This window comes from Canis lupus, chromosome 6 (genome assembly GCF_048164855.1).
Source record: "Canis lupus baileyi chromosome 6, mCanLup2.hap1, whole genome shotgun sequence".
NCBI lineage: Eukaryota > Metazoa > Chordata > Mammalia > Carnivora > Canidae > Canis > Canis lupus.
The window spans coordinates 14,681,563-14,703,611 of record NC_132843.1 but is presented as its reverse complement, the minus strand read 5'-3'; the positions used below and the strand labels follow the sequence as shown (position 1 = coordinate 14,703,611).

Sequence of the window (22,049 nt, the reverse complement as noted above, 5' to 3'; positions counted from 1 at the left end):
TAATTCTTATTCTTTACTCCTCCCATCTTCCCTGTAGCCTGATAGAACTAGTGATTCTCATAATTTGATCTATGAAAGTTCTGTCTGCCAAAATAGAGTGCTTCTCAAAGTGCATCTGAGTTACTTGGGTGCTTTTCAAAAACTGTCCTGGGACAATTGTACCATCCCAAATTTACCCGAATTACTTGTAATTTGGTACTTGTAATTTGGTACTCTCTCCTCTGGACGGGGTAGAGCTTTTTAATATCCAGTGGTGATTCCCATGATGATCCTAAATTTGAGAAGTCTCTAATCCACTGTTAGGGGATCTCATCCATTTCCACATCTTTAAACACCTCTTCTTTGTTTTTCTATTCTCAGTTGCTCTCTTTTGCTTCAGACATACAGTTTTAAATGCTCCGATGACATCTCCCTAGACTGTCTTGTCACCACTTCAAGTTCAACTTGCCCTGGACAACTTCCCAAGGTAATCTGTTACTCATTCTCTTCTCCTTAGCTGATGACACAAGAGTTATCTCAGTTACTCAGAGTTGGGCTACTGAAATGATCTCTACTTTTCACATCTTCTCCATTGCTCCCATGTGTAACTAGGTGCCCAGAACCTATACCTTCCAACTCTGAAACATCACTTAGATGTTTATCTCTCCTGTCCATTTCCCACCTAGTTCTGGCCTTCCTACTTCTGCCCTAGATAATTATATCGCCTTTCTCTTTTGTTAAGAACTTCAAGGTCTTAGTGATTTGAAAACCAATACCATATAGTGCCCTTATGACTTTGAATGTCACCTGCTGGTAGGTAAGTATTCTATAACACTTCTGGAAAGTTCTTTTGGAGACTGATGTGTGGTCATTCATAATTCATTCCATCATTGGGTACAGGTGGAGAGCTGTTTCCACCACAGAAATTAGATGAAGAAGCAAGGCTTTGGTATGTGAGAGAGCCTGAGTCTCTGCTGCTAGGCAGACAGAGCAGAGATACTGAGAAATCATCCCAAAGATATGATACCAATGCTACATGCTTCTTGCTAGAGTTAAAATAGTTTTAGCTATAAAGGACAGATTGATAACAGAAACTGTTATCAGTTTCTCCCACTGATAACAATGGTAGAAAAAAGTTACCTGTAGGGCCAGTGAAAAGGGAAGAGGTTTGAAAGAAAAAGGAATAGGCAAAGTGTGCTGTATATCTCCTTTCTGTTCCTTTCATCCCATCTATACACATCTCTGCCCTGCTCTATGCTGGGGGGCTGACCTGTATGTACCACATCCACTGAGGTTATCTGTGCTCTGATTTCTGGTAGGGTTGACTTAAGGGAGCCCCGAAAGGAGGGAGATTATAAAGAAGGGAAAGAGTGAAGTCAGAGTATTTTCCTACCAGCCAATCTCCTACCACTGCCTGAAACCTCCATTGAAGGTTGCAGCTCCTGCCAGGCAGTCCTATCCTCAGTCCTCCATGGTGCTGGGTTCTAGGAGTGGGCCCATCCCTTAGCATCTTGGGTCTAGAAGCGGTAGGAACACACCTTTGTGACCAGCCTGGAGGTCCTGTATTACCCCTGCGCTGCTCTACATCTTGTCTATATCTTCACAACTAGTCACTTTATGAACTCAAATCATTCCAATTTGATCATGGCATGTGTTTCCTGCTGGGACTCTGAATAATACACCTGGCTACAAAGGAGAAGGAGAAGGAGAAGGAGAAGGAGAAGGAGAAGGAGGAGGAGGAGGAGGAGGAGGAGGAGGAGGAGGAGGAGGAGAAGGAGGAGAAGAAGAAGAGAATTATTATTATCATTTAGTGGAACCTAAATGGAGGAAAGGAAGAGGGAGAGGAGAGTTAATAACTGATTTTCCTCCACAAAGCTGCCCTTTGCCTACCTGGGCCACATCCCAGGTCCACTCCCAGCATGGGTTACCTTTTCTCCTTCCACATCTCTTTATCCTCTTTCCTCATTACTTTACCTACCATCTTCTCTCCCCTCTATATCATCCCTTTTAATGCACTAACTTAAGCAACTTCTTCCTCCTGGATAGTTTATCCAACTCTGTCCATTCTGAAATAAATATGGGGCTTAATCTTTCAACACAAGGCACCACATGGCCTTCTGGGCTCTACCTCAAATAAACTTCCTTTTTTTAAAAAAAGATTTTATTTATTCATTTTGGAGAGAGAGCAAGAGAGAGAGAGGGAGAAGCAGACTCCCCCCCTAAACAGGGAGGCTGAATCGGGGCTCAATCCCAATACCCTGGGATTATGATCTGAGCTGAAGGCAGACGCTTAACCAACTGAGCCACCCAGATGACCTTCAAATAAACTTCCTGATGATGGGGCCCTCCACAACTTCTGTCTTGTCCACAGGAGACCAATACTGCCTTCAGACTCAGGGCTTCTTGGAAGATACTCCTCTTTGCAGCTTCCCCTACGTTCTCTCACCCACCCTCCCGCTCCCAGGTATCACCCTTCTCTGTCCGTCATTTGTAAGCCAACATATTCGGACAGGGAACCCCTGGTCTAGATTTGCTCCGTCTATGGTGACCTCTAGGTATTGTGTCACTGTTTAAATCAAAATTAAATTGGAAATTCAGTGCCTCAGTTGCATGAGTCACATATTTAGTAGCTACAAAAAGTAATGAGTACTGTGTAGAGCATTTCCATCATCACAGAAAGTTCTATTGAACAGATTGGGGCCTATATTTGCATTTCTCAACCTTTGAACTATGAATATTTTGGGCCAGATAAGTCTTCATTGTTGGGGCTGTCCTCTACATTGTAGGCTGTTTAGCAGCATCCCTGGTCTCTACCCACTGATGCCAGTAGCACTCTCCCAGTTGTGACAACCAAAAATGTCTCCGGGGCTCCTGGGTGGCTCAGTTAATTAAGTGTCTGCATTTGGCTCAGGTTACGATCCTGGGGTCCTGGGATGAGCCCCACATGCATTGCATAGGACTCTGCTCAGCGGGGAGCCTGTTTCTCCCTCCCACCTCTGCCTGCTTGTGCGCACTCTCTTTCTCTATCAAAAAATAAATAAATAAAATCTTTTAAAAACAAACATCTCCAGACATTCCTAGACTCTGGTTTATATGAAACCATTCAATTATTGATTGTGTTTTGCTCGCCCACAGAGAAGGAGCAAGAGAAGTCAAGTAAAAAAAAAAAAAGAGTTGAGACACACTTGGAACAGGAGATAAAGAAAGGAGGCCAGAAAGTAAAAGGTTTCCACAAAACCCTTGCACAGTGGATCACAACTTTTTCCTAACAAGTCCTAGTTCTTTAGTAAGGTGCAATGAGTTTCCTTCGTGGCCCCTATGGCACTTGGAGCACTCAAACTAGGTCATTATAATGTACAAAGCCCCTGCCCCATTCCTGGAAATATCAAGGAGAATAGTAGCTGTCATGTAATTGCTGACAACTCCTGTTAGGAGCATGAAGCACAGGGCGGCCAGAACATCATCACACAATGATGTTAAGATGACCATGAGGCCTTACTAACTGGACAGGGTCACTCACACACATTCCTCCCCCGGCACAGGATAGGAGTGCCACATCCTTCTTGACCTGCCAAATTCTGTGTCTTCTGACCCTCACTGCTCTTCTGGGTTATCAGGCATTGAGAGTCATGGAAGGAAAAGTTACCATAGCCTGAGGTCCTAGTGGAGACAACTCAACTACACAAAGCAAGTTTTCCCAAAATATAGTCACCCATCTTAAGAGATATCCTACAGTCAGAAACTTTTTAAACTTTAAAACTTTTTTTTTTTAAAGACAATTGTCCAAATCTATTTAACCATATGCCCCTTGGTCTGAAATACTCCCAACTGAGTATGTTTTACCCAGTGCTAACATAAAGAAAAGACTTGTACTCAACTGATCTTCTGTCTGTCCAGAAGCATTTCCTTGACACTCGACAAGATTCTATTCAGAGAGATGAAGGCACAAAAGAAGTCCTGTTATGGGCTCAGGAAATAGCCATGCTTGAAAATCACAGAGGTCACTGTACAGAACGAAGAGTTGGGAACTAAGAACAGAACAGGTCAGGACCTGGCATCAGGCACAACCAGACAGGCTGGTGATTTCCTACTTTCTTATCAAGCTCTCAAAAATTTAACTATAAATACACAGTTAAAACAGAGATATATAATGGCAAGGACCAAACAGTGCTTTATATTTGCCTCAGATTCATATACCATGTCTGGTTTACAGCAGCTCGTTGATAAATGTTGATTGAATATTGTATAAAGGAAAGGAGAAGCTTGTCTATCTCATATGATAGATCCCTAAAAGGCATGACCTTTTCTTTTATTTTGCATCTGTTCCACTGACTACAGGCGATCTCTGTATAGTATGTACTTTGTCAAAAACAGTTGATAGTATCCAAAATCTAAGAAATGATAACATTTGCATCAGACAGGGTCCCAACAGGAAACCAATGGCACATTTAAATCAGGAGAATTACGGGACGGCTGAGTGGCTCAGCGGTTGAGCAGCTGACTTTGGCTCAAGTAGTAATCCTGGGATCTGGGATTGAGTCCCACATTGGGCTCCTGCAAATAGCCTGCTTCTCCCTCTGCCTATGTCTCTGCCTCTCTCTCAATTTGTGTCTCTCATGAACAAATAAATCTTAAAAAAAAATTAGGAGACTTTCCAGAGACTTATTTGAAAGGGATAATTTGCAAAGCTATGGATGCATGTAGGGGAACTACAAGGGGTACTGCTGTAGCAGCAGAACTATTACCACTCCTCGGGGAAAAGAGATGAGAAGATGGATTGATTACAGGAACCCAAAAGGAGAAAAGTCTTATAGTGAAGAACCATGACCTTAGGTCGAGGGGCACAGGCAGCCCAAGGCAACCCCACAAGGAGGGAGAAGGGAGAATAATTAGCCTAACCTCACTCAGCCTCCCTCCCTTGAATCTCCTGCTGGGACCCTGCCATTGGCGGAAGTCAGAGGGCACAGGAACCCTTGTGTAACTCTCACAGGGAGCCTCCTGGGTAGAAAGAGGGAGGACGGAGAGTAGATCAGAAAGGGAAAAAGGAAGATATCCTAAACAAAATAGGTGATTGCTATCCATGTACTGGCAGTGTTTGGAAATCTTTAAGATGCTAATTCATGATCAATTTATAATCCAACAAGAAGGAATCACTTTTAAACTCTAATTCTTTATTGATGCTTAAAATATCTGAATGTTAGGATTACCAAACTAATTTAAAAATAAGATTTCATCCAGTTCAAAATCAAATCCCATTTAAAAGGAAATTTAACCTAAAATTACAGAGACCTTAACCTTAATTCTGCTGGACGTGAAGTTCAGCCACAAATACACCAACTCTGGACTCCTGGCTAGAGGGGAAGATGGTGGTTCTTCTCACCAGGGGAACTGATCCAAGGATTACTGTACTGCTGCACAGAGCTAAAGATCTCTTGTTAGAGAATACAGCAGAACTCAGTATTTGGGGATTTGTCACTGTCACTGGGATAGAGGGAAGGAAAGTTATATGAAACTCCTAAAGGAAAAAATTACTTCATGCAGAACACAGACAACTGAGAACTAGGAAATTTATGAAGAAAGGCAATGAGAAAAGCTCTTAACTTTGAAGGCTGCTACTTTCTCTAAGAAGATGAAAGGGAAAACATTATCTATTAAAGGACAGAAAATAATATAGCAGAATACTGGAAAGAAGAGGCTAAGAAGAACTCTGATGGGGCTTCAGAAATAAAAGAAACAAAACCAAAACATCTTTACCATGTTTTAATTTCAATGAATCTGTGGCCTATGGCCTATTTACATTTATTATCAAAATACAGCAAAACAAAGAAAAAGATCTCTTAGTTTTCTTCTCTCTGTCTTAATCACAGGAATATGTCCAACTTAGTATACTTGATTTGCAGAGATTTACATTCACAAAATAAATATGTAATTATTTGTTATCTACATATTCATCAATTCCTGGAAAATCAATATATATTCAGAACATGTACAATTAAATTAACTGTTTACCATACTCGATCTAGAATTTGATGTTTTCTTCTTAAGAGAGACATATGCAGGGCTACTGCTTGTTCAGTGCAAGCTGTTCTCATCATAATGAGTACTTACCACAATTTCCAACTCTTATCTACAAGGAGTACACTTCGTACTGTTGTTCAAGCATATAACACTCACACCAAGTTGCAAATAATAGGCAGAACTGATAAATGATGTTCAGTTTATATGCATAGATACTGTAAAAGAGAAAGCCAACTGTGATTGCCAATTTCTTCTGCTTTATCCCAGATTAATAGAACAACTGAAAGAGAAAGCCATTCCCTTGCCTTTGGGCCACTTAATTACCATGAAAATTTGACAGGAACATTCTCACTAAAATACAATCTATAATGATTTAGTAGCTTATATTCTTTATGGGCCTAAATATTCTTATTCACTAATTCAACCATAAATATTTATTGAGCACCTACTGCACATATAAGACAATGTTACAAGCACTGGGGATACAACAACAAACAAGATAGACAAGGTTCCTGCCTTCATGGAGCTTACATTCTAGGGAAGACAGTGAACTACAATAAATAGGTAAATAAATAAGAACTTTAAATAGTAATTTTTGCTAGGAATAAAATAAAATGGGTAATGGGATGAAGAATAATAGGGGAAAGAGGTACATAATTTAGATGAGATGTTCAGGAAGGCCTCTCTGAGAAGTTGACATTTTAGGTAAAGCTTGAACAGTAGCAAGAAGTCAGTCACGTGAAGATCTGGGGAAAGAGCATTCCAGGACAGGGAAGAACTGAGGTAAAAGCCCTGAGGTGAGAATAAGCTGGGGATGCTTGAGGAATAGTAAGAAGGTCAGTAAGTGAGAGGAAAATGATAGGAGATAAGACAGCAGAGGGTGGCCAGATGCCAAACTATGCTGGGCCTTGCAAGGCAAGGAATTTGGACTTTTTTTTCCTAGAGTGGTGATAAGCTGCCATGGGGTTCTGAGATGGAGAGGATTTGATCTCTGCTTTAAAAGGATCACTCTGGGGGTGCCTGGGTAGCTGGATGGGCGACCAAATCTTGATTACAGCTCAAGTCAGCTGGTTGGGCAACCAAATCTTGATTTCAGCTCAAGTCATGATCTCAAGGTCCTAAGACAGAGCCCAAGTCAGGTTGTGTGGTCTCTCCTCCTCTTTCCCTCCCCCAGCTCACACACTTTCTCTTTCTCTCAAATAAGTAAATAAATCTTAAAAAGAAAAGAAAAAAGAAAAAAAGATCACTCTGTCTCTGAAAAGAGAAGAGACTGTAGAAGGGATAAGGCCATTGCAGTCATTCAAGTAAGAGAAGAAGGAGGCTGGAACTATGGTGGGGGAAATGCATGTGAAAAGAAGTGTACAGGGATCCCTGGGTGGCGCAGCGGTTTAGTGCCTGCCTTTGGCCCAGGGCGCGATCCTGGAGACCCAGGATCGAATCCCACGTCGGGCTCCCGGTGCATGGAGCCTGCTTCTCCCTCTGCCTGTGTCTCTGCCTCTCTCTCTCACTGTGTGCCTATCATAAATAAATAATAAAAAAATAAAAAAAAAAGAAGTGTACAGACTGGGGACCTATTCTGGAGACATGCCCACCAGCAGATTGAAAGGGGAGATATAGTGAAGGAGAGAAAAAAAATAACTCCTTGGTTTTTGACTTGAGCAACTAGGCATTATTAATTGAAGGGGGAAGAAATGGAAGAAAGCAGGTATAAGGCAGGTGGAGTAGTAATGTAAAAAAGTCAAGAGTTGCATTTTGTATATATAATATTTGAGATGTCTATTAGATATCCAAATGGAAATATAAGGTAGAGAGTCATGTATCTATGTGGAGTTCTAGGGAAATGTCAGACATACTTTTTAAAAAATCTAAATGAAAAATGTTATTAGAAACATACACTCAAGAGAGGTGGGGACTGTGTGTTCACATTTATTCTATAGGCTCCTGTGCCTTAAATACTGAAGTACTGAAAAAACACAAGGGGATGTAAAGTAGTAATCATGAAACCAAAAACCAAAGATCATCTTTGATTTGTTTGCTTGATGCTCCTACCAACTTAGCTCAAGTATTCCTCCACCAAAAACGATATGCCTCATAATTACTTGTTGCAGAGAATTACTACAGTGAGGAAAACAATACATTTTAGCTAAGGAAGATTTGAAATACTTGACTGATTCAGAACCAGATGCACTGGTTTGCTAGCTCAAGCCTGAACACAATAGTCACTCACAGATGATATCTATGAAGTGGCATGACAACTGCAGGAAAGGTCTATCAGTACTGCTACATCAAAAGAAGACCAAATCCATGGAGGCAACTGACTAAAAGGTGTTAATAATATCCCCTGCCCCATTTATTTTTTTGGGGGGGGCATTGTTGTAGGTCAAAAGAATTTCATAGAAACGTAAACATCTTCTGATTGTCTTCCCACAATTTCCTGTTGATTGGCTCTTACTTTGCTTCATAATTCATCTATCCATCACGAAAAGAAAGAGAGGCAAAAGGAATTTCAGCTTTCATAAGAGGAACTCTGAAGTCCCAGTATTACCTTATAAATTGTACAAACAGGTTCAAATGAAAAGCAAAGATCTTGAATTTAATAGACATGCAAATATCAAGAATTTTACTTGGGTTAGTTTCTTTACAGTAAGGTCTAAACCCACTAAACTCCTTTGTAAGGACAATAGGGCAGGAAGTGGCAAAGTCATAATCAGTGACCTTAGATCTTTTTGAAGTGCAAAGCAGCAAAGTAACAGCCTACAGGATAAAACTAACATCACACTTTCAAGTCAGTAAGCGAAGAGAGAAAATCATTAACAGCTAACCTATTCTTTAGTGAGAATTTCAAAACCAATTAGAAAGCCCCTGAAAAATATCATATTTAGGCTTAATAGTTTAGTCCTTTTATTTCCAATAAATTTCAGAATTAAAAAACTCCCATAGAACCGTAATTTTCCACTGGAAACCTTTCTTCTGCTTATAATTGTGAGGAATTATTTAGTAGTTTCTATGCAAGTGTAATACATGACAATACCTGCACTGGAGGTGAAAACACAATGTTTTGTTTTACCTTCAAGGTGTCCACCTGAGGACCTGGACTTCAAGAACACATTGCATTCAAAAGCCTTGGCAATATACATGGAAAGTGATCATTAAAACCCTGTGAATACAGAATTCCCATCTCTGTTAAAAAAAAAAAAAGGGAGGGGGGCCTAACACCCCAATTCATTCCTAAGACATTCTTTGGGTAGTAAGGTATGTGTCTCCCATCTACTACCCTCTTCTCCCAGAAACATTTGTGCTTCTTATATCTTAGTCTGCTTTTCCTTAGTTTCAACAGATTTATACCCACAGATGGAGGAGAGAAGGTTAAAAGAAGAAAAAGAAAAGAGAAGGAAGAAAGTAAAAGGCCATCAAATGCTCACTTTAATATGCCAGAGTTACAAAATGGTTAATGCTGTCAGAAGTGTCTGGTCTACCAGGGCATCTGTTGTCTCGGCCTAACTTCTTCCAACTTCTTTTTGCTATCTTTCCCTCTACTCTCCTCCTTATAGTGACTTTCTCCCAGCTCCAGCCACTGTGCCACAAAGGCCAAACCAAGCAAAAGCAGGCCAAAAATTAAATTATGGATATGTTTCAATGGTCTTAATAGATTAGTGTAGCGTATTAGAAATGTCTATTTTAAAGACTTGGTAGGAGGCATGTGGGTGGCTCAGCCTTTGGCTCAGGTCATGATCTCAGGGTCCTGGGACTGAGCCCTGGATCAGGCTCTCCACTCAGGGTGTCTGCTTCTCCCTCTACCCCTCCCCCTGCTCATTCTCACTCTCTTTCTCTCTAAAAAAAATAAAATCTTAAAAAAAAATGGTAGATGGTTTGAGCCAAGCTGAGTAAGTATTCAAAATTAGTGACTGCTCATTCAACAAATTTGAAAAGAAGATGTGTTGTTTTTTTCTAACCAGATATCACAACCAGCTATAAAAGACTAATAAGATTTAACTTAGACCATATAGTTAAACTATGCCCCATGAGCTATTCCATAAGAGACCTAACTAATATATTAGTTCTACCATTTTTAGGCTCTCCTAAAATTTTACTAGTATCTGGGGTTCTAGAACAAGAAAAGAGTTCAGACACCTCCAACACTTTCAATTTATTAGTTTAAAGTTCTTTATGAACAATGTATACACAAATGCCATTTGCTGTAAGAGGAGTCTGTTAGGAACTAAAATATCTATGTCAAAAGACAGCCTCTTGGAGGGAGTTTGGAGGCATCCCTTCCAGGATATCAGCACCTCAAGTAAAGCCACCAAGGATGTGCTTCCTCCTCCTGTTAAGTTCTACAAAGCAAACAAAATAACCTGTTGTCACTCTCACTCCAACAATGCACATAGATAAGGGAGGTCAAAATTCCTTTAAGAATGAATGAAATAAATGGCAAATTATCTCAATTATACTAAGTGATTCTTAGACAATCTGTAAGAACATTTACATTTTCCTTTCCAAGTAACAGTCTGCCAGATATCACTCTCCAAATGCCAGCAACATGGAGAGCATCTTAATTTAATTCATGGAGAGTACTGAATTAAAAAAAGGCTCTCCTTTCCAAACATGGAGACAACCCAGGAAATACATAAACATCCTTAAGCATACATTTAACCTGACTAGATATTGTAACCCTTGCAGTGCCAGCAGGGTGTCCCTAAAATAAGCTGGAGAATAATTTTCTAAGAGCAAGAACCTAATTGAAAATAGCAAGGAGTATAAGAAATTTTCCATACCAGTTGTGTATGATGCCTGGCATATAGGTGAACATACCAGTTGAAAATATGTTCCATTCTTTCAGCTTATTTTGGACTGATTTTATAGGACAAAACAACATAATTACATCATCAAAGCATCTGCAAAGATAAAATCTAGGGAGTTTTCAAAACCAGAGAATGTTTGGAGAGGGGGAAGGGAAAGGGAAGAGGCAACAGAAGTTAGAACTGGATAAAATAGATTTACAAATCTGGCTCTTGAACAAAAGAAAATAGGAGCATAAAACATTTATGAGCGTCTTCATCCATAATATTTCTTCCTAAATGAATTAAAACATTGGCTTATGATGGATTTATACCATAGTGAAATTCTTAACAACTTCAAAATCAACTTCATGTTTGGGTTCCATTCTTTCAGGTGATGAATAGTGGGAAATCAGTGAAGGAATGTCACTTGAAGTCAGTCATTTATCATGAACCAAAATGGCTAAGTGCCCCATAAACTGCAATGATCCATTTCCTATTAGCATCACACAACAGAAGGCAGCCTCATCTGCATTAACAAGTTTTATGACCTCCGTAGGCAGAGAGGCTAATGTTAGGAAATGGGTTATTTTTGTTCTGTTATAAATGTTCATTATTATACCATAAAAAATTCTTTAAGGATATAAACTACTGATTGATTCATTAAGGAATTATTTTAAAAGGTTTTCCTCATCTTGGCCTTTTTTCAAAAAAATTTAATATTGGTATAGTAGTTTCACTTTTTTTGGTCAAGCCTTAGCTGGTTTTTTATATGTAATACACACTTCTTTTCCTGTAATGTCAAATATCGTGACTGACTAGAATTAAAATAATTTCCCCCATCCCCCAAAATTTAGGTGACCAAAATTTTTCAGTGTTGCAAGTTTCAAAACATAAATATGCCTTTTGAATTTGGGCAGAAAAGGCATGAAAATGGCATTTCATGATTTGAAGCTAAATAAAATTGTTAAAGCACTTCAGTTCAATAGATTTCCTATAAAATACATGTTAGTAGGTCACATCCAGATGACTACTGACACTTTTGGCTACAAACATGACCAGGAGGTTAGTTCCTACAACAAATGGTATCACTGCCAAACAGAAAAAAAAGAAAAGGGAACCCAAATGGCAAGATGAGAAAAGCAACTAAGGAAAAATAGGCACAATATAAAAAGATTATGAAAATGGGATATTTAGGAGGATACTATACTTCTATAATTTTTTTTTAAAACTTCCTCTTTTGAAATGAATCACTGAAAGTACAAAATAATTCCAACATTTATCTGATAGTACTATTTTAGCCTACTTTTAAACTACAGAATATAGTTTAAAAAGCGTACTGTAGGTTGACATATTATTGAGGACTCTTCAGCCTTTTTCCCCCCCTGAGGAAACATCAATAAATTTGGAAAACAAAGAAGTATATATGGCAAATTATTTTTAATTGTTTATATTCAATTGTGAGCACCTTTGAAAAAAGGTGTTCATAAAGTCACAAATTCCCAGAAAAGAAAAAGTAGAATTAGACATGGTCCATGTCCTCAAGGAGCTTATATTCTGTTTAGGGGGAGAGGATACATTCATAAATGAGAAAAATAAAATCAACCATGAGTTACTAGAAAATAAGTACATATCACAGTTTTCAAGTATCAGGACTAAAAAGTGTCCTTGTTAACTCATTAAAGAGAATTTTAGAAAACAAGAGAGAGGGCAAACCATGAACTGGGGTGACAAGGGAAGAATTCATGGAAGGGAACAGCATAAGCTTGGCCTTGAAGAATAAGCAATTTAGCGTACCGATAATTTCAACATTTTTTTCCAAACAAAACAATCTCCTAGAACATCCAGTCCTAACTCATATGTATGGTTCTGAGTTCCCCAACAACAGCAAGCCTTTCATACTTGGACTTTTAACCTCTCCATTTCCTGACATTCTCCCTCACTGTCTATTCACCAAATGATGACCATCATTGTTTTCCTTTCTCCTTTGAAATCACTGATAACCCTCAAGTCAGATGATCCCACCCACCAAGAACTAGGGGAGCCTGCAGAGTGAGGGCTGAATGTTTATGACCTTATTTATGCCAAGTAGATTTTAATCAACAGAAACTTTCCTGAAGCTTTGAGAGAATGCAGTGCAAAGATAAACTGAAACAAAACGAAGTTACAAGGGGTCTCCAAAAAGGTATAAAAGGAGCTTTTGTAGTTCCTTCCAAGCTTCACCCTGAAGATTTGGGTATGGGTACTTAAGTGTTGTTCAAGTTCTTAAGCATAACCATGCTTTTTACTCTTGTCCTCTGTCACCTTGCATGTAAATTACTACAGTTGTCCTCTGTCCTCTTACCCTAGAGCACCGCCTCCCAGTCCATTCTATATGCCTCTGTTGGGGAAAATCTTCCTAAAACATAATGAGGTACACAAAACCGCCTTTGAACAAAAATCTTCAGGGGATCTCCTACCACTGACAGTGCAGTCCAGCAGTAACTGGTGATTCCCTGCCTTTTTCCCTCAAGGCACCCAGAGAAAATTCAAGGATATTTGTGGAACACATTAGGGATAATCAGAGGAGACTTCCTGCCAACAAGTAGTATAAGCATCCCTAATGGCTTGAGGGGAAAGCAATACTACCACCCACCTGTAATTCATTCCTAGCCCAGCACAGAGGGGCTGGGGAAAGCTGGTTAAGTAATCTGTCCTCTTCAAACATATTTCTCATATTTTCTCTATAGCAGTGCTTCTCAAACTTTACTGTGCATACAGGCCACCTGGGCTCTTGTAAAATTGTGAATTCTGACTCCCTGAGATTCATTCAGCATTTCTAACTAGCTCCCAGGTGGGGCTGGCTCTGCTGGTTCACAATCACACTGTGAGTAAAGGAGACGATTGCAATGGTCTTCAACCACAGCTGTGATTGTACATGAACATCACCTGTGAAACTTAAAAAAATCTGGATGCCTAGGTTACCCCTCAGCCAATCAGAATATTTAGGGGAGGTTTTAGAGCTCTCCACGTGATTTTCTTTTTCAAGTTTTTTGTTTTAAATAATCGCACAACCCCAAGATCAAGGGCTGCATGCTCTTCCAACTGAACTGGCCAGGCACCCCTTCTCCATGTGATTTTAATGTGCAACCAAGGTTGCATTTTCTACTTCAGTCAAACCATTCTACCGTAATTCCCTATCCCCTTTACCTTTGCCCAGGCAGTATTCCACACACACAGACTGCCCCTTCTCTGCTCAGATAAGCCCTGCCCTTCTTGTAAGAACTGATGCCAGTCCTTCCTCTGTGAAGATATCTCCAACCCTGGATACTGGCTACACCCTCGCAGATCCTCTGGTACTGCGTGTTCTATTCCTTATACTCTGTCCTGCATTAGCAGTGGAGTGTGTATGCCCCTTGAAGCAGGTGCTGTTTATTACACTTCTTCTTATGCCCCAGGCCTGGCAAGTACAAATGTTAGATGTACCTTGCTATAACTTTGAGATGGACTTTTAATGAAATTCAGCAAATAACAAGTGAGTTCTTTCAAGTCTAAAGGCAAGAACAAAATAAAACTGTCCTCATAAAGCATAAGTACTTTCTCAGCCAGGAAGGGATATTTTCAGGACTTGACCATGCCTGCCAAACAGGTGCAGCGATCTAGTTCCTCTTGGTTAAGAAAAGCAAAGCATCTACCCCGTCGCTAAGACTTGTAAGAGATTTATAAGAAAGAAATCAGAACCCAGGGTCATGACCTTTAGGTTAAGATGTGGAAAGGCTCAAATAACAAGCCATTCCCCACCATGCGGAAGTAAGAATTCTCTGACCACGATGGTCATAGGAACCCATTCAAATTTGGGAATGAATGGCTGGGTCTTCCAATTTAACTAATTCCCCAACCACCCCATTTTAGGATATAAAAGGCTCCTAGTGCCATAAATAAACAGAAAAAGAAGGGAAATTGTCACTATAGTTATTTCCAAAACCTGAGTTCATGAAATGCTTAGTTAACAGAATGGATGTTATAACATCAGTCTCTTGGACAGAAAATATTTTAAATATTAAAAAGAAATTTGTAGAAGATTTATAGGTCTGAATGAATCATGGAAGGCATACACCCAAGAGAATCCATCACAATTTCTTTATTATTATTATTATTTTTTAAGATCTTATTTATTTACTCATGAGAGACAGAGAGAGGCAGAGGCATTGGCAGAGGGAGAAGCAGACTTCTTGCGGGGAGCCCAATGTGGGACTTGATCCCAGGACCTGAGCCAAAGGCAGATGCTCAACCACTGAGCCACCAGGTGCCCCTCCATCACAACTTTGAACTGAGAAAAATTTAAAGTGGGAGATGTAGAGTCATTTATAAGAGATTGATCTCTGAAATCAAACAAACCTGGATTCAAATCCTAGCTATCTCCACTCACTCTGTCTTCAGGCAAATTCCTTTACCTTTCTAGGGCTCAGTTTTCTGTTTGTGAAATGGGGATCATATTGACAATTTATGTATCTATTTTAAGTGATTAAATGTGGTAGCTTCTCAAACAATGTATGCAACACAATAAATGCCAGAAATAGAAATTTGTTTTTAGTCTGTTCAATTACAGTTTGCCATAAGAGTCATGTCATATAATGGTAATATTATATTAATCTACACTTGGACCCTACCAAGCCACACACCTTTTCTTGAACTTGTATACATTTTTTTTAATGCTTCAATGTTTCTGCAGACTATACTTTTTGCCTAAAATGAACCCTCTCAACTTCCTCCCCTCCTCCTCTGACAAAATAAGAACAACAATAATTATTACTATTATTATTATTTTGTTGTTAAGTCTCATTTTCATGGTACCTCCCCTCCTTGGAGTGTTTTCTCTGGCATTTCTACCACCAGAGGCCATCTTTGGAACTTCTAGAGCACTTTATAGGGACCTGTATTGGAGTACACTTCACACCATGAAATGTGAGCACTTGTGTTTCCTTCTCTCATTTGTAAATTCTAGAGTAGTGCTGTCCAATGTGATACTGTTAGTCTCATGCACCACTATCAATGTTTAAATTAATCAAAAATAAATAAAAATTAAAATTTAGTTCCTCAGTCTCATGAGCCACATGTCAAGTGTTTAAGAGGCTCATGTGGCTACAGCTATTGTATTGGACCACACAAAATATTGCCATCATTACAGAATATTCTATTAATCAGCACTGTTCAATCTCTTGGGTAGGGATCATGTCTTATTCATTCCTAGAGTCTACCTTTCACTGAAGTGTTTATAAATGAATGACGATATTGACAAATTCAGGCATGTTTATGCCCTTTTGACTAAATGAAAAAGGATGAATTATTTATTAGTGTTTAAACCTATAAGAGAAAATGCATACAAAATATCTAGCATGAAGGTCATCACAAGGCAGGCAATGAATAAGAGGTGCTTTCTCATATGGTTGAGAAATCCTAATCCCTGCCTTCTGATAATTCAGTTATTCTGACAGAAGACCATTGAAGAGGTTTTAGTCTAAGGAATATTACTACAATGGGCAAATGGACAGTCCTATTTGGTAGTTTAGCTGCATCTTACTTGGCTGGTCTTGTCAAGCCTATGTTTTTCCATAATCTCAGAACCAAGGCATATCTTTCCCATATGAGAATATGAAAATCAGCTCTACATTATCTCCAATAGACTCAGTCAAGGCAAGAGATATGGCCAACAAAAAACAGTATATCTCCCAAGGCTAAACCAGAGCAGCAAAACCACTCCTGTGCATCCTGTCTTCTTCCCAGTGCCTTCCCTATCCCCTCTTTGTTCCTCCTCCATCCTAAGCAAAGATTTCTGAGATACCCAATTACTAAACTGCCCCTGCTACCTGATGCTGCCCAATCCAGTGTTGTTCACCTTTTCCCCAGTCCCTTGTAGAGTAATTCAGCACAAGTCCAAACCCTATAAAAAGATCTTTATCTTCCTGGATGCCCATAGTCCTGTTGCTGTGCTCTCTCCTTCATTTCATCAAGTTACCAAATCTATGAGTACAGTAGCATTCCTATGGTCTTTCCGTGTGATCAAACTTTAAGACCAAATGAAAAATTCCACAGCAGAAAGTAACAGAACATCTTTGGCTCATCTTATTTTTGATCAAGAATCATGTTTCTCAACCCATCCATAAAAAAAGGATGAAGTACTGATACTGCCGGATGAACTTTGAAAACTTTATTCTTAGTGAAAGAAGCCAGATACAAAAGATATAGAGACCATATAATCCCATTTATATAAAATAGAATAGGCAAATCCATAGAGATAGAAGATTTCTGGAGAGAAGCTGGTAGGCAGCAGGAATGAAGAGTGACTGCTAGTGGGTATGGGGTTTCCTTTTAGGGTGATGAAAATGTTCTGGAATTACACAGTGGTAATGGTTACACAATTTTGTGAATATATGGAAGACCACTGAACTACACACTTTTAAAGGGTGAATTTTATGGCATGTAAATGTTATCTCAATTTTTAAAAGAACTAAGTTTTTGCTTTGACTGGGAGTATAGTTTTCTGTACAAGTTTCAGAGCTACCAAGGGAAAGCTTCTTAAAGGAAGTTCTTGGGATCCCTGGGTGGCGCAACAGTTTAGCGCTTGCCTTTGGCCCAGGGCGCGATCCTGGAGACCCGGGATCGAATCCCACATCGGGCTCCCGGTGCATGGAGCCTGCTTCTCCCTCTGCCTGTGTCTCTGCCTCTCTCTCTTTCTCTCTGTGACTATCCTAAATAAATAAAAAATTAAAAAAAATAGTTGAGAAAACCTTTAAAAAAAATAAAGGAAGTTCTTTAAACTATTTTGGAGAGAGTTACTATAATTGACTCCAGTGTCACCTAACAAGGTTTCCCAAGTACATCATTCTACTTTGTCTTTATTCATATTCATCTTTTGAATTTGTTTCCTTCTCATTCTGTTGCTTCCACCTTTTTTTTTTTTTCTCTAAAACCTATCAGTTCTGTTCTTTTGAAATTTTGCCATAAAACTGCCCTGGCAGAAATGCAAATCAAAACTACAATGAGATATTAGTTAATACCTGTCAGAATAGCTAAAGTCACAAACACAAGAAATAAGTGTTAGTAAGGATAGAGAGAAAGGAACCCTTGTGCACTGTTGGTGGGAGTGCAAACTGGTACAGCCACTGTGGAAAATAGTATGGAGGTTCCTCAGAAAGTTGAAAATAGAACTACCGTATGATGCAGTAATTGCACTACTGGGTATTTACCCAAAAAATACAAAAACACTAATTCAAAGGGATATGTGCACCCCTGTGTTTATAGCAGCATTATTTATAGTCAAATTATGGAAGCCAAGTGTCCACTGATAGATAAATTGATAAAGAAGACATCATATATTTATATAACAGAATATTATTCAATCATAAAAAGAATGAAATCCTGCCATTTGCAATGACATGGATGGAGCTAGAGAGTATAATGCTAAGTGAATAAGTCAGAGAAAGACACATGCCATATGATTTCACTCATATTTAGAATTTAAGAAATAAAACAAATGAGCAAAGGGGAAAAAAAGGAGAGAAAGAGTGGCAAACCAAGAAACAGACTCTTAACTATAGAGAACAAACTGAAAGTTAGCAGAAGGGAAGTGGGTGGGGGGCTGAGTGAAATGGATAATGGGGATTAAAGAGTACACTTATCACAATGAGCACTGAGTGATGTATGGAATTGTTGAATTGCTATATTGCACATCTGAAAATAACATAACACTATATGTTAATTATGCTGGAATTAAAATTTTAAAAACTTTAGAATACTTTTAAAAACTGCCCTAGCAGATAATTTAACTCTTTAAATGTTGCTTTATAGTTAAAACCAATGTTTAAAGATAGCTTCTCTAGTCAACTTGTCTCCACCATACCAAAAGATACATAACACAAGATGGTGTTAGGCATAGAAAAGTTAAATAGGGATGCCCAGAAGCCACTGGTATTAGAGCAGAGCTAATGGTGTCAAACAGGACATATTATGATTCTATGTAGTAGGGAAATCACTTTCAACTGGAATTACAAATAAGAAATGGCACTTCTCTCAAAAACTGGCTTAAAACACCCCTCCTATTGCCACAGGACACAAAGAATATTCATCTCCTGGAGAGAAAAAGTGATGAGACCATGAGACTACTAGAAAGAAAAAGGCATAGAATGGCAGCACCATTAACTGATAATGTGGACAACCAACAGTAGGCAAAGCATTTTTATGAGGAGAGCCTTCTACAGAAATCTGATATGAGGAAATGTTTTTTTTTTTTAGTATTTTTTTAAATTTTTATTTATTTGTGATAGTCACACAGAGAGAGAGAGAGAGAGAGAGGCAGAGACACAGGCAGAGGGAGAAGCAGGCTCCATGCACCGGGAGCCCGATGTGGGATTCGATCCTGGGTCTCCAGGATCGCGCCCTGGGCCAAAGGCAGGCGCCAAACCGCTGCGCCACCCAGGGATCCCAGGAAATGGTTTTTGAGACTGCTCTGAGCAAGGGAACCAGTAAAGAACAAGGACTTTTCTACTTTTCTATAATTTGCAGTTAAGGCTCTCAAGCAGCAGATATCCCCACACAGAAGGCTTGAGAATCAGTGATGCAGAATGCAAAGAGGATCAATCCAGATCATGACAGAGAATGTTCCCTGGCTACCTAGCAAGGCTCTCACCAGCTTCAGAAAAAAGAAACTGAAAACATCAAAATCTATCCTATGTACTTTATGGTTCATATTACAGAAATATTTAGAATAAACTATGCAGACCAGTGATTCTCATTTCACAGAATGGGTTCGGTTTTTTTTTTTTTTTTTTTAAGATTTTAAGTAATCTCTACACCCAATGTGGGTTGGGTTTGAACTTACAATCCCAAAATCATGAGTCGCATGCTCTACTGACTAAGCCAGCCATGTGCCCCAAGGGTTTTGTTATTCTTAACAAATCTTTCAGACTTTTGGCATCATTACATAGAAATATCTGCTCATGTGGGGTGTGGTTGTTGCTTCAAGGTCCCCCAAAATTCCATAATCCAGGCCTCAACCTCAAAACTAGTCTATACATAATTTGTTCTCTTTCTTTAAAGTTTTAGTCCTCAAAAAGCATGAATTCAGTTTTTACAAGGGATGCCTAGAGTCCCAGCTATTTCTCCTGCTTCATAGTTTTGCCCAAGGTTCACTGATTCGTGATTTCAGCATGTTGTTTAATACAAAGCCATCATAGTCACAGTATCTTCAAATAACATTGGTTCTCCTTCTTCCCTTCTCTAGCAATATAAAGGAGTAAACAATAAACATGTTATGAGCGCTCCCCTATATTCACTGACCCAGTATACACAGAGTATCTGGTACTGCACCAGGTGCTGGGAACACAAAAGAGAAAAGCACTTACTGTGTAATGGTGAAACAGACATGTGCTCAACAGGGAAATGCCTCAGATGTCCCTACCATGGGTGTGACAGTGAGTCAGAGAAGGCTTCACCACAGAGGTAACATGGGAGCTGCACTGAGTCAGCCTTTCCTCAGACAAACAGTTCTGTAAGACTAGGGGCAGAGAGCATTCCAGGCCAGCGGAGGGGACAGTGTGTGCGAAGTCACTGAGATGTGAGAATGCTTAGGTTTCAGGAACAATGGGAGCAAGTCCTCAGTGTAGCCAGGACACAGCCCTCCGGGTGGTGAGAGAAGAGATGAAATAGGGCCAGATTATGGAATGTGATCACCTGGCTGAAGAATAGGATAGAATATTAGCCTAAAAATCATTTTTAGTTAATGACAATGGAATGATAAAGAGAACGTGTTTAAAGAATAAATTGGTCAGAAGAGAATCCTACAGCAGGACAACTGTTGTTCATTATAAAGCACTTTCAAAAGGGCAAATCTCTTTATATGAATGGCAGCTTATAAAGTTGGGTTGTACAGATTGGTTAAGCATTTTATGCCTTGACCCTAAACTTAAAGCTTGCCATAAACTTGAGATGTTCTTTTTTAAATGAATTTTTTTTGACAAAAAAAAATTCAAATGGCAATTTAGAAAGAAATAGAGCCATCTGCCCAATAGTTAAGGATTAGATAAGCATTTATATATTTCTTTTAAGTAACAACATTTACAAAGATAAAGTGCTGTGATACCAAAGTAAAACAAACTGAATAGCTTAAATATCAAAAGGCAATTTTAACATTTCATACAAAATGCAAGCAACTTAACTGAAAAATGAAAGCTAAAAAATCTTACTTTATCCTTGAAAGGAGTATGGTATTACCATTAACATTCATGGAAGCTGCCTTACTTCTCTTTGGCTATATCTGGAAGGTAATTAAAACAATCCATTTGGTAACTGAATGAAGTAGGACAGGAAACCAGGTGTTCATGCTACTATATTTTCCACAGATATACCCCAAGGCCAAAGCCCATTTTACCTTTTGCATTTCTCAGGAACCAGGTAGGGGCGCAGCATTTGTCAGCAATCACAGACGGGCAGTAAGTCACTAGCGAACTCTTACAAATTATTTGTTTCAGTCACTGTAGCCAGTGAACTATTGGTTCTGTACAAAGTAGCTCTGATAGAGCCCTTTTTGTATTTTCTACAAACCTTATGCACTCTCAACAGGAAAACTTCTGTACCCACATAATTCTGGAGGCAACTGGTAGCAACCAAGAACCTAGCCTGTTGTTAAGGTAATGGCATACCACCACAAACTATCACCTGTGGACAAATATATACAATTTTGATTTAATTGCTAAGATAAAGCAGAAAATAATCCAGGTTATCACAGTGACTATACTTTCATTATCCAGATAAACATGGACTGTTTCCCTCCCTATGCTAAACCAAGGACAAGACTGAATGCAAGGTAAACTAGAATTAATCTGCACAAAATAATTATCTAAACTAGTATCAGCAAAATGGTAATTTACATTGTATTCAAATTTTTAAAATTGTTACGTGAATTAAGGCCATGACTAAAAAGTAACAACAGTAAAAAGTATATTTTGTTGAAGCTCCCTCTGGTGAATCTTTACCATTATAGTTAGGGTAAGTGAAGGTAAAAGAAATGGCACTTTCATTTCAGTTCATCAGAGTCTCCTCAACATACAGATGGGTAGCTCAACCTCTAACCTAAAGATGTGATGCCCCATCTTCATCATCTTCTCCTCAGACCTGAGAGAGTGAACAAGAAAGGAAAAAAGTATGGCAGCCTTACAAAATTCTACGCCACTTGTTTCAATTCCTCAGTCAAGAAGTCACCGTAAACTAAATGTATCCAGATCAATTACAGTGAGTTAC

At 39.1% G+C, this 22,049-nt stretch overlaps 1 protein-coding gene across 8 annotated transcripts in view; it reads right to left on the bottom strand.

Moving 5' to 3' along the window:
• GREB1L (GREB1 like retinoic acid receptor coactivator) overlaps positions 1 to 22,049 on the bottom strand; it is a 269,293-nt gene that overhangs the window by 202,176 nt on the left and 45,068 nt on the right. The gene's annotated exons all lie outside the window — the stretch shown is intronic.